This window comes from Ranitomeya imitator, chromosome 2, assembly GCF_032444005.1.
Source record: "Ranitomeya imitator isolate aRanImi1 chromosome 2, aRanImi1.pri, whole genome shotgun sequence".
Lineage (NCBI taxonomy): Eukaryota > Metazoa > Chordata > Amphibia > Anura > Dendrobatidae > Ranitomeya > Ranitomeya imitator.
Window position 1 is genome coordinate 286,945,280 of NC_091283.1, and position 11,485 is coordinate 286,956,764.

At 47.7% G+C, this 11,485-nt stretch overlaps 1 pseudogene; it reads right to left on the reverse strand.

Annotated features, from left to right (window-relative positions):
- Window positions 1-220: 220 nt before the first annotated feature.
- On the reverse strand, window positions 221-11,220 carry LOC138666422 (E3 SUMO-protein ligase ZNF451-like; annotated as a pseudogene).
- Between the last annotated feature and the right edge of the window lie 265 nt (window positions 11,221-11,485).

Sequence of the window (11,485 nt, forward strand, 5' to 3'; positions counted from 1 at the left end):
AATAAAAATAAGACTAAAAATAAAATAAAAAGCTATAGATGTGTTCTGAAGAACACATGTGCCTCCTACTGACACTAAGCTTAAACTGGTTCTGCTGGAGCCAGTGGGTGGTGTATACTGCAGAGGAGGAGCTCATCTTTTTTGTGTCCACTTAGTGTCAGCCTCATAGCACCCATGGTCCTGTGTCCCCCAATGAGGCGAAGTAGAAATATATCTATTTTTATGTGATAAAATGTAAAATACTTTTTTCTGCATGGATAAAATCCATAAACTCTGTTCCATTTTCAATGTTTACAGAGGGTGACCCCGGCATATTTTTATGGACCTCTAGAGATCTACCAAGCGCTTCATTATGTAACTTCTTGGTAGGCACATTCTCCATCTTCAATGACTTCTTAGAAACAGGAGCACTTGCTGTGAACTTTCCTCGTTCTTGGATTCCCGAGGCTTGATACTAATGTGAGGTCTCTCAAGGAAACAATGCTTTTTATGAAAATGTCTTTGGGCACCATCAGCATCGGAGAAGAACTTTGGGCAAATGCTGCACTTTATAACAAAATTATTGTTGCTGGATTGTTTCTTTTCTTCACAAAAATGGCTCCTTATGCCTTCAAATGTCTGGTCAGTTGCCGAGCAGGATTTGCAGCGGTACCAGAGTTTTCCTTTCTTGAAGAGCTTAGCCAAGCATTGGCGGGAGTCCCCTCTCCTATTTGCTTTATGGACATGTTCTGGAAGACAGCCACATGTCAGGCGGTTCTCCGCCCCTGCAGGGCTGGAAGATGGCACTTCAAGACTTTTTACAGGATACTGGACCAGCTTTGGAACATACCCATAATCTAAGCCATGGAAGGTCTCATAGTGGGTAAGAAAATCACTTTCTTCATCTAAGTAGAGATCTTCGCAGAGGCCACAGAAATACTTCATCTTGACATCTCCATCATGTTGGCCTTGCCAGTGGCGGAGTAAAGTTTTTAGCTTATGAAACTTCTTTTTACAGGTGTCACAGATGTACTTGTGGAATTGGTGTATGGAGAGAGATTTGCAATGTCGATGAACCGTCTCATCAGCATCAAACATTTCTTCACATATTTGGCACTGCCGTGTGCCTTTAGCAGACTGCTGGGGTGGCGCAGCTTTGTGTTTTTCTTCCAGTGGCATAGGAGTCATCTGAAGCTCATTAGATGTAGATGGCTGCTCCAAAGCATCATCTTCATAATAAAATGAATGACCTCCATGACAATCGGAAAGGTGCATCATGACATGTTCAATTCTCACTAGTTCTATGCGACATATTTGGCATCAGAAGCGGAAATTACTCCGATGTGCCCCACCATGGAATCTGCTCATATGAAGGTGAATAATGCCCAAGTCTTTGGCCATCTTGCCACACACCATGCATCTGTGAAACATTCTGTTGGCCGTCATTCGATGCTTTTTACCGGCTTACTCAGATGGGAACTGCGCCTTTACTAGTACATCCTGCTCGCTCTTCACCCGGCTGCCGCCAATTGTCACCATGTCTCTTTTTTTTTTGTACTTTTCCGAACGGTAAGTGTCAAACTCTGGTAAATCCTCTTAAGTATGCAGGGTTTAAGTCTAGTCTTTGCTGCGGATAAACAGAACTCAGCGGGTGTTTTAGTTCCTTGATTGACGTAACAGAAGGCCAGTATAGATTCTTCTATGGAAGTAATATGTTTTATATTAGGAGTATTTTTCGCCACGTGCTTTACAATGTGAGTGTCAGTATTTAGGGCTTGTCTACACTATGGACAGTAGGCCTTCAGGTGGAATATTGCGGCCACATCCACTATGCTTTTATCAGAAAGGGAGACGGTACCGGATTTTCGGCACCAGGTTCTAGATTGAACAGAATGAATATAAATATAAATAATAAAACACACATGACGAAAGATTGCCAATACACTTTTACAGAAGGAGTTTACAGAATATTTCGGCATATTAAAAGGAAATGTCCAGCTTGGATAGAGTGGTCCCCTAAGTGTGTAAAGAAGTGGACATAAAATAAACTCATCTGCTGTGGCCACAGTGTTGGGATTAGAGGGGTGTCATCACAAGAACAGCGCGCGCTCAGTGCTCGTGAATGGCTGATTTCAAAGCATGAGCCGCTGAGCTCAGAAACTGCTGAGGACAGAGACACTGATTCCAGCATTGTTACTGGCCTGCTTAGTGGAGGTTTTATCAATTCACTGTTTAATCAGCAGATTATCACTGGAGGGCTGCTTGGACTGCGCCCCACCAAAGTGATTGGCAGTCTTCTGCCTATGCACAGTGAACATAGAAAGCGGTCATTTCATACAGAACTCAGCATTCAGAAAACTGGGAGATCTGCAGTAGATAAATCATTTTTTACTTGACTGCAGTGTTGATTAAGTGATACATCACTGGATGCAGGGTCACTGTCCCCACAGATGGGGTAGCAGTAACCTGGTGATAATTCCCTGAGGCGCTTTCACACTGCAGAATTACTGGGAATAAGCTTTCCAATAAACACTTTTTTACAGATAATTAAGCAGTGTAAAAAGGCTGCCGATCACCCAGCAAATGAACAAAACGCTCAGTCACCAGCTACAATGATCTTTTGGTTTTCTTAAAAGATCATCGTTGTTGGCAGCAAAATTGCTCTGTGTAAACAGGACCTGTGCTGCCGAGAACAATGACCGGCTACGTGCCCTGAACGATCTATTCCTGACCATTCTGTGCACATATTAAATGCAGTCAGCCTGCGTAAAAACACTAAATGGCTGCCGATTCAATCAGCAAACAAGTAGCTGATTGTCGGTCATTCAGTGCCGGTAGTCGAGTGCTGTGAACACATCTGTAGTCAGATGTAAAGCTGGCAAGAGAATTTTGTTCTCTCCGACACCTCAGTTAGAGGACATTACCAGTTTTCTGTTCCCACTCGAGGGGCAATACATCAAAGACACAGAGCGAAGATAACTAGGAATGACAATGCTCAGAACATAAGAGACAGAAGAATGAGTAATCAAAATGCCTTTATAAACAGGCTGATAAAGAGCCAAATGATTAACACCATTATTGGAGAGATGGCAACAATATGCAAACTGTGGGACCAAAATCAATTTTGTCTCATCCCAACCACAAAAGTTTCAGTTCAAAGCTTTTATCATTATACATAAGGCTGGAGAGGGAAGCAGGCAGATCAAGGCAGAGAAGCAGTCAGATCAAGGCAGGGAAGCAGGCTGATCAAGGCAGGGAAGCAGGCTGACCAAGGCAGGGAAGCAGGCTGACCAAGGCAGAGAAGCAGGCTGATCAAGGCAGAGAAGCAGGAATGAAGGCAAGGAAGCAGGCTGATCAAGGCAGAGAAGCGGGCAGATTAAGACAGGGAAGCAGGCTGATCAAGGCAGAGAAGCAGGGAGATCAAGGAAGGGAAGCAGGCAGATCAAGGCAGAGAAGCAGGAATGAAGGCAGGGAAGCAGGCTGATCAAGACAGAAGCAGGCAGATCAAGGAAGAGAAGCAGGCTGATCAGGGCAGAGAAGCAGGTTGATCAAGGCAGGGAAGCAGGCTGATCAAGGCAGAGAAGCAGGCAGATGAAGGCAGGGAAACAGGCTGATCAAGGCAGGGAAGCAGGCAGATGGAGGCAGAGAAGCAGGCTGATCAAGGCAGAGAAGCAGGAATGAAGGCAGAGAAGCAGGCTGATCAAGGCAGAGAAGCGGGCAGATTAAGACAGGGAAGCAGGCTGATCAAGACATAAGCAGGCTGATCAAGGCAGAGAATCAGGCTGATCAAGGCAGAGAAGCAGGCTGATCAAGGCAGAGAAGCAGCAGATCAAGACAGGGAAGCAGGCTGATCAAGGCAGAGAAGCAGGCAGATCAAGGAAGGGAAGCGGGCTGATGAAGGCAGAGAAGCAGGAATGAAGGCAGAGAAGCAGGCTGATCAAGGCAGAGAAGCAGGCAGATCAAGGCAGGGAAGCAGGCTGATCAAGGCAGGGAAGCAGGCAGATCAAGGCAGAGAAGCAGGCTGATCAAGGCAGAGAAGCAGGAATGAAGGCAGAGAAGCAGACTGATCAAGGCAGAGAAGCAGGCAGATCAAGGAAGGGAAGCAGGCAGATCAAGGCAGGGAAGCAGGCAGATCAAGGCAGGGAAGCAGGCTGATCAAGGCAGAGAAGCAGGAATGAAAGCAGGGAAGCAGGCTGATCAAGGCAGAGAAGCAGGCTGATCAAGGCAGAGAAGCATGCAAATCAAGACAGGGAAGCAAGCTGATCAAGGAAGGGAAGCAGGCTGATCAAGGCAAAAAAAGCAGGCTGATCAAGGCAAAAAAGCAGGCAGATCAAGGAATGGAAGCAGGCTGATCAAGGCAGGGAAGCAGGCAGATCAAGGCAGGTAAGAAGGCAGATCAAGGCAGGGAAGCAGACAAATCCAGGAAGGGAAGCATGCAGATCAAGGCAGGGAAGCAGGCTGATCAAGGCAGAGAAGCAGGAAGATCAAGGCAGAGAAGCAGGCAGATCAAGGAAGGGAAGTAGGCTGATCAAGGAAGGGAGGCAGGCTGATCAAGGCAGGGAAGCAGGCAGATCAAGGCAGAAAAGCAGGCAGATCAAGGAAGGGAAGCAGGCTGATCAAGGCAGGGAAGCAGGCAGATCAAGGCAGGGGAGCAGACAGATCAAGGAAGGGAAGCAGGCTGATCAAGGCAGAGAAGCAGGCAGATCAAGGAAGGGAAGCAGGCAGATCAAGGAAGGGAAGCAGGCAGATCAAGGAGGGGAAGCAGGCCGATCCAGTAAGGGAAGCAGGCTGATCAAGGCAGGGAAGCAGGCTGATCAAGGAAGGGAAGCAGGCAGATCAAGGCAGGGGAGCAGACAGATCAAGGAAGGGAAGCAGGCTGATCAAGGCAGGGAAGCAGGCAGATGGAGGCAGAGAAGCAGGCTGATCAAGGCAGAGAAGCAGGAATGAAGGCAGAGAAGCAGGCTGATCAAGGCAGAGAAGCGGGCAGATTAAGACAGGGAAGCAGGCTGATCAAGACATAAGCAGGCTGATCAAGGCAGAGAATCAGGCTGATCAAGGCAGAGAAGCAGGCTGATCAAGGCAGAGAAGCAGGCTGATCAAGGCAGAGAAGCAGGCAGATCAAGACAGGGAAGCAGGCTGATCAAGGCAGAGAAGCAGGCAGATCAAGGAAGGGAAGCGGGCTGATGAAGGCAGAGAAGCAGGAATGAAGGCAGAGAAGCAGGCTGATCAAGGCAGAGAAGCAGGCAGATCAAGGCAGGGAAGCAGGCTGATCAAGGCAGGGAAGCAGGCAGATCAAGGCAGAGAAGCAAACTGATCAAGGCAGAGAAGCAGGAATGAAGGCAGAGAAGCAGACTGATCAAGGCAGAGAAGCAGGCAGATCAAGGAAGGGAAGCAGGCAGATCAAGGCAGGGAAGCAGGCTGATCAAGGCAGAGAAGCAGGAATGAAAGCAGGGAAGCAGGCTGATCAAGGCAGAGAAGCAGGCTGATCAAGGCAGAGAAGCATGCAAATCAAGACAGGGAAGCAAGCTGATCAAGGAAGGGAAGCAGGCTGATCAAGACAGGTAAGAAGGCAGATCAAGGCAGAGAATCAGGCTGATCAAGGCAGAGAAGCAGGCTGATCAAGGCAGAGAAGCAGGCTGATCAAGGCAGAGAAGCAGGCAGATCAAGACAGGGAAGCAGGCTGATCAAGGCAGAGAAGCAGGCAGATCAAGGAAGGGAAGCGGGCTGATGAAGGCAGAGAAGCAGGAATGAAGGCAGAGAAGCAGGCTGATCAAGGCAGAGAAGCAGGCAGATCAAGGCAGGGAAGCAGGCTGATCAAGGCAGGGAAGCAGGCAGATCAAGGCAGAGAAGCAGGCTGATCAAGGCAGAGAAGCAGGAATGAAGGCAGAGAAGCAGACTGATCAAGGCAGAGAAGCAGGCAGATCAAGGAAGGGAAGCAGGCAGATCAAGGCAGGGAAGCAGGCAGATCAAGGCAGGGAAGCAGGCTGATCAAGGCAGAGAAGCAGGAATGAAAGCAGGGAAGCAGGCTGATCAAGGCAGAGAAGCAGGCTGATCAAGGCAGAGAAGCATGCAAATCAAGACAGGGAAGCAAGCTGATCAAGGAAGGGAAGCAGGCTGATCAAGGCAAAAAAAGCAGGCTGATCAAGGCAAAAAAGCAGGCAGATCAAGGAATGGAAGCAGGCTGATCAAGGCAGGGAAGCAGGCAGATCAAGGCAGGTAAGAAGGCAGATCAAGGCAGGGAAGCAGACAAATCCAGGAAGGGAAGCATGCAGATCAAGGCAGGGAAGCAGGCTGATCAAGGCAGAGAAGCAAGAAGATCAAGGCAGAGAAGCAGGCAGATCAAGGAAGGGAAGTAGGCTGATCAAGGAAGGGAGGCAGGCTGATCAAGGCAGGGAAGCAGGCAGATCAAGGCAGAAAAGCAGGCAGATCAAGGAAGGGAAGCAGGCTGATCAAGGCAGGGAAGCAGGCAGATCAAGGCAGGGGAGCAGACAGATCAAGGAAGGGAAGCAGGCTGATCAAGGCAGAGAAGCAGGCAGATCAAGAAGGGAAGCAGGCAGATCAAGGAAGGGAAGCAGGCAGATCAAGGCAGAGAAGCAGGCTGATCAAGGCAGAGAAGCAGGAATGAAGGCAGAGAAGCAGGCTGATCAAGGCAGAGAAGCGGGCAGATTAAGACAGGGAAGCAGGCTGATCAAGACATAAGCAGGCTGATCAAGGCAGAGAAGCAGGCTGATCAAGGCAGAGAAGCAGGCTGATCAAGGCAGAGAAGCAGGCAGATCAAGACAGGGAAGCAGGCTGATCAAGGCAGAGAAGCAGGCAGATCAAGGAAGGGAAGCGGGCTGATGAAGGCAGAGAAGCAGGAATGAAGGCAGAGAAGCAGGCTGATCAAGGCAGAGAAGCAGGCAGATCAAGGCAGGGAAGCAGGCTGATCAAGGCAGGGAAGCAGGCAGATCAAGGCAGAGAAGCAGGCTGATCAAGGCAGAGAAGCAGGAATGAAGGCAGAGAAGCAGACTGATCAAGGCAGAGAAGCAGGCAGATCAAGGAAGGGAAGCAGGCAGATCAAGGCAGGGAAGCAGGCAGATCAAGGCAGGGAAGCAGGCTGATCAAGGCAGAGAAGCAGGAATGAAAGCAGGGAAGCAGGCTGATCAAGGCAGAGAAGCAGGCTGATCAAGGCAGAGAAGCATGCAAATCAAGACAGGGAAGCAAGCTGATCAAGGAAGGGAAGCAGGCTGATCAAGGCAAAAAAGCAGGCTGATCAAGGCAAAAAAGCAGGCAGATCAAGGAATGGAAGCAGGCTGATCAAGGCAGGGATATTTAACCATAATCCTCAATGGGGTACACCACGTAGAGGATAAGAAGTGAGATGAACAATGGGTGAAATTAAAATAACTGTTTATTAATACGTATTAAAAAGGCGAGGGGGATAGGGGAGGGGAAATGGACCACATAAATAAATAAAAAAAAAAAGACAAAAATTAGGGACTTCCAAGTGGTAAAGGGAGAGAGAGGCCAACAAAGAAGCATCCTTGCGAAACGGCGCTCGTCGGGCGTCAGGAGAGCGCGGCCTCATTCAGCTATACACCCCTGCATGCCTGCTTGAACCCCCCGGCACTCATCTTCATCTCCTTCACAACACTGTACAGGTAAAAATCCACCTTACCAATGCCATTTTCTCAGCCATTTATTTAGTCATAGGGATTTTTTCTTATTAGCCTTAAGGAGTAGCTGCTTACTATTCAGCCTCTGCGGTTTTGGTACTTTATAAAGATCCCTTACAATTACTTTATTTTTGGCCCCCTTTGGTCACATGTGCTATTATTGTGAGAATATGCTTAGGTGGTAGTATATGCCTGTTCTATTGCGGAAGGTCTATTAAGCCAGATTCTGGTAATCACACTTGTGTCATATAGACCGCTGATATACATCTTTTGTGTTGGAGGGGGCAGCGGTTCACGCGGCACATATATTATTCCACAAATAGATCCATCTTTGTTGGCCTCTCTCTCCCTTTACCACTTGGAAGTCCCTAATTTTTGTCTTTTTTTTTTATTTATTTATGTGGTCCATTTCCCCTCCCCTATCCCCCTCGCCTTTTTAATACGTATTAATAAACATTTATTTTAATTTCACCCATTGTTCATCTCACTTCTTATCCTCTACGTGGTGTACCCCATTGAGGATTATGGTTAAATATACTTGTTGAAGTGACTTATGAGCCACTAATTACAGGACTATGGTAGTGCAAGGCAGGGAAGCAGGCAGATCAAGGCAGGTAAGAAGGCAGATCAAGGCAGGGAAGCAGACAAATCCAGGAAGGGAAGCATGCAGATCAAGGCAGGGAAGCAGGCTGATCAAGACAGAGAAGCAGGAAGATCAAGGCAGAGAAGCAGGCAGATCAAGGAAGGGAAGTAGGCTTATCAAGGAAGGGAGGCAGGCTGATCAAGGCAGGGAAGCAGGCAGATCAAGGCAGAAAAGCAGGCAGATCAAGGAAGGGAAGCAGGCTGATCAAGGCAGGGAAGCAGGCAGATCAAGGCAGGGGAGCAGACAGATCAAGGAAGGGAAGCAGGCTGATCAAGGCAGAGAAGCAGGCAGATCAAGGAAGGGAAGCAGGCAGATCAAGGAAGGGAAGCAGGCAGATCAAGGAGGGGAAGCAGGCCGATCCAGTAAGGGAAGCAGGCTGATCAAGGCAGGGAAGCAGGCTGATCAAGGAAGGGAAGCAGGCAGATCAAGGCAGGGGAGCAGACAGATCAAGGAAGGGAAGCAGGCTGATCAAGGCAAAAAAAGCAGGCTGATCAAGGCAAAAAAGCAGGCAGATCAAGGAATGGAAGCAGGCTGATCAAGGCAGGTAAGCAGGCAGATCAAGGCAGGTAAGAAGGCAGATCAAGGCAGGGAAGCAGACAAATCCAGGAAGGGAAGCATGCAGATCAAGGCAGAGAAGCAGGCAGATCAAGGAAGGGAAGCAGGCAGATCAAGGAAGGGAAGCAGGCAGATCAAGGAGGGGAAGCAGGCCGATCCAGTAAGGGAAGCAGGCTGATCAAGGCAGGGAAGCAGGCTGATCAAGGAAGGGAAGCAGGCAGATCAAGGAAGGGAAGCAGACAGATCCAGGAAGGGAAGCAGGCAGATCAAGGAAGGGAAGCAGGCAGATCAAGGAAGTGAAGCAGGCAGATCAAGGAAGGGAAGCAGGCTGATCAAGGCAGAGAAGCAGGCTGATCAAAGCAGGAAAGCAGGCAGATCAAGGAAGGGAAGCAGGCAGATCCAGGAAGGGAAGCAGGCTGATCAAGGCAGAGAAGCAGGCAGATCAAGGAAAGGAAGCAGGCAGATCAAGGAAGGGAAGCAGGCATATCTAGGAAGGGAAGCAAGCAGATCCAGGAAGGGAAGCAGGCAGATCAAGGAAGGGAAGCAGGCTGATAAGGCAGAGAAGCAGGCAGATCAAAGCAGGAAAGCAGGCAGATCAAGGAAGGGAAGCAGGCAGATCAAGGCAGGGAAGCAGGCAGATCAAGAACACTTCAGCTGACACTACTTCTGCCTCCAGTACAGCACATAGATGCCATTGGTTTTTGCATTACAAAATGTCCCTAAAAGTTTCAAGACAAATTACAAACTAATGTTCGATAGGAATGAGATACGCATCTAAAATGAGCCGTGAGTTCGGTGTAAGAGCACAGCTCCAGACGACAAGATGCACAGTCTGAAAGTGAACGTCTTTACATAGGCAAATCAGGACATTCTGGTCTGAAACAAATACAGGAAGCAATGTAAATGTAGAAAAATATTGGCTTATAGCGCTATAGACCCCAGACATTACAAACATGCCATAGATTGGGAATCGAGAGGGTTTTTTAACAAAGATATTGGCATTGTTCAAGACAGTTTGGGTCATTTTTTGGAGAACAAAATAAAAATACATAAAGTGACAATCATCATGTTGCTCTTTTTTTGTGTGTCGTAGGTCTCTATCCAGACATCTGGCTTTTTTTTGCACTGGCACCATGTTGTTCGAGCAGTAACTGGTAAAAAAGTAGCATGATAACTGGTGCAGTTTTGATATCAGTTAAAGGGTTTTTCCCAAGAACAAAGTACACTTTAATCCATAGATCTTGGATTAATAATAATTTCCACAATTGGATGTGTTAATAAAATGTTCATGTGCTGAGATAATCTTATAAATGTACCCCTGCGGTGTACTGTGTAATGGCCGTGTCTGACCATGCAGGAACATATTCTGATGATACAACAGCTCCTGGGCAGGGGAGGAAGCAAAAGAGAATATACAGACAGGACAGCACAGGATTACAGCTGATTCTTCTTTCTGTGAGGTAAAACATTTACTGATTGGTTTTACCTCACAGAAAGCAGAAGCTGTAAAATAAGCAATCGTCTACATTTTCTATGCACTCACCACTGATCTCCTAAAAGGAATTGCACAGCACACCAACTTTTGAGAAACTGCAACTCCCAGCATGCTGTGACAGCTGCAGGCTATCAGGGCACACTAGGAGTTGTAGATTAATAACAGCTAGTAACTGAGCCGTTGTAATATATCTATATATCTCAACAAGGTAAGCGGTTAATGTGCAGATCTGAAAGACATCAGATCATGAAACAGATTAATGGGAATTTAAAGATCTACCGTCTAAAGGGGCCTGTCAGTTCCACTATAAAATTTGTTTTTCACCAAAGTATTTGGGACCAAAATTCAATCTGTAAATTACCATTCCCCTTATTAAAGGGGCACATCACTACTCAGTCTGATATTATCTAGTTAGTGCTGACTGTATCAGAGTGTTTAAGAACACCCCTCAACTGGTAGCATCGTGGTCGGGAGGATCAAAACAATGTACTGTTAAAGGGGTTGTGCCACCATAAAGAATATGTTTCAGTAAGCAGAAAACATTAAAATAAATGTTATTTTTTGATCAGAGCATCATATTTAATAATTGTAAATGACAAAACCAAACTTTCCTCTTCTGAGGAATGCTCCCTGACGTTAAAGGGAATCTGTCACCCCAAAATTCACCTATAAGCTAAGTCCACCGGCATCAGGGGCTTATCTACAGCATTCTGTAATGCTGTAGATGAGCCCCTGATGTAACCTGCAAGATAAGAAAAATGAGTTAGATTATACACACCCAGGGGCGGTCCCGGTCCATTACGGGTCCGATGGGTGCCGCAGTCGGGGTCCAGTGCCTCCCATCTCCATACGATGACGTCCTCTTCTTCCTGCCGCCACTCCTGCGCAGGCATACTTTATCTGCCCTGTTGAGGGCAGAGCAAAGTACTGCAGTGCGCAAGCAGCTGGAAAGGTCAGAGAGGCCCAGTGCCTGCACACTGCAGTACTTTACGCTGCCCTCAACAGGACAGATAAAGTATGCCAGCGCAGGAGTGGCGGCAGGAAGAAAAGGCGTCATTGTATGAAGATGGGAGGTTGTGGACCCAGATCGCGACACCCATCGGACCCGTAATGGACTGGACCGCCCCTGGATGAGTATAATTTAACTCATTTTTCTTT